The sequence below is a fragment of the Meleagris gallopavo genome, chromosome 9 (assembly GCF_000146605.3).
Source record: "Meleagris gallopavo isolate NT-WF06-2002-E0010 breed Aviagen turkey brand Nicholas breeding stock chromosome 9, Turkey_5.1, whole genome shotgun sequence".
In the NCBI taxonomy this organism is placed as follows: Eukaryota; Metazoa; Chordata; class Aves; order Galliformes; family Phasianidae; genus Meleagris; species Meleagris gallopavo.
In genome coordinates, this window is record NC_015019.2 from 4,072,992 (window position 1) to 4,074,976 (window position 1,985).

Below are 1,985 nucleotides of genomic sequence, written 5' to 3' on the forward strand. Positions count from 1 at the left end.
GGTAGGGGGGGCTGCGCCGTGCCGTTGGTTCGGGGAGCGCCGGGACTGCGCCCCGCGGTTGGGCCTTCGGGGGGGTGAAGAAAGTATCGCTGACAAAGCGGCTCCGTGCTCCTCCGGGCTCCTTCCAGCTCGGGCCGTTCTCTGATCCACCGGCCGGAGCTGCCCGCAATCACAGCCCCGCACCGCGCGCACCCACCGCCGCCGATGCTCAGCGCCATCTCCCTCCTTTACCCCACGGGGCGTGGGCTGTTCTGGGGAGCAAACGGTTATTTGCCCTAAAATGGTCGTTTCAAAGCTGTTGTTTGTTTGTTTGTTTGTTTGTAAGCCTCCTGCAAAATCGCCGACCCTTCGCTCCTCCCCTCCGAGTTTCAGCTGCCCGCTCTGTTTGCTGGAGGCACAAAGCGCTGCTCTGCCCCGCTGCTTTCAGCCACGAAGGCAGATTTCGGCAGAAAACCGCCGCCCCAAAAATAGCCGAAATAGGGGTTTGGGGAGCTAGAAAACGCAGCTCGGGCTGCACTGCCCCGCAGTGTGGGGCTGCACAGAGCCGTCCTCTGTGGGCTCCGAGCGCCCATCCGGAGCATCGCACACGGCGGGGTTGGGGCACCAACGTGCCCGCAATCACGAACGAGTCGGCGTGTGCCGTAGGCAGAGGATGGACTGAGCGCAGAACCGTAGAATCGTTAGGGCTGGAAAAGGCCTCTCTGATCCTCAGCCCCACCGTGCCCATAAACGCGTCCCTCAGTGCCGCACCTCCACGGTTCAACACCTCCAGGGTCGGTGCCTCCAGCCCCTCCCTGGGAGCGGGACCACCCAGGGTGTGCTTAATTAGTGCCTCTCCTAAATGAGAGTGGGAGTGGGTGGGTGCGGTAATGGGGCTGTTTGCAGGTGGAGGGGAATGGGTGAGCTGGGGATGCAGGGGGACCTGGGTGCGGCAGGTGGGGGGCAGTGGAATTGCCGCCCAGAGCTGTGCGTTGTTTTGCTCTGGAGATGTAATGCAGCCACTGATCGTCCCTGACCACGGCTGCTGGGAGGGGATCCGCGTTTCTGCTCTCCTTACAGGGGAGAAATGCAATTTTGTTTTAGTGAAAGAGAAGTTTTCTCCTCTCAGGGAAAAAAACCAACTGGAAAGAGAGTGAAGGCAAAGCCCACATGAGTTTCGTGATGTCAGTGAGTGATAACACGCATTGAGAAATCCATGAGTTTCACTGAAACCTGTCCCGTTCCCACTCCCAACCCCCCCCACCCCCACTCAGTGCTTTGCAGAAGGGCTGGGGGGAGCTGCGGCAGCGCCGAGTGGGGAGATTTGGGAGAATAGTTTCACTGTCGGATTAGTGCAGTAATGACGTTTGTTCCTTTCTCAAAGCCATCGCCACAGCCCTGCTGGGCTCACCTGCACCTCGCAGGACGTTGCTCTGGGATCCGTGGGCACTGCGCTGCCTTTTGCCATCTTCCCCCCGGGGAAGTGCTGCCCTCCCAGCCTCACTGCTGCACTTTCACTCCCCAAGCGCTGCGGTTTCTGGTGCTGCAGGAGAGCAGCTGTCGGTGACACCGAGCAAAGTCAACACGGGAGACAACTGCACGTGTTAACCATTTGTTTGCACCTACAGAGCTGCTCGCGCTGAGCTTTTTCTCAGGAGTGCGTTTTCATCTCCGTGCTGTGCAGAGCAGAAAGGCGTACGGCGGCCCTTCACCTCCAAAAAGCCCCACGTGCGTGTTGCTGCATGCACACACATCGGCTGCAGAGCTCACCCAGATGCAGCGCTCCATCTCCTTGCAGACCCATCTGCAAAACGCTGCAGCAGTGCTGGCTGCGATGCTCGGGGGCTGCGGGGCTGTGCCACAGCCCGACATTATGGGAGGGCTGCACTATGGGAAGCTGTGGGCACGTGGGAATTGCTGGGCAGGTTTGTGTTTGTGCAGCAGCTGCAGGCTGGGCCGGAGCTCACCTCCCTGCCCTGTGTCCCCGGGGAGGGTGATGGGCACAG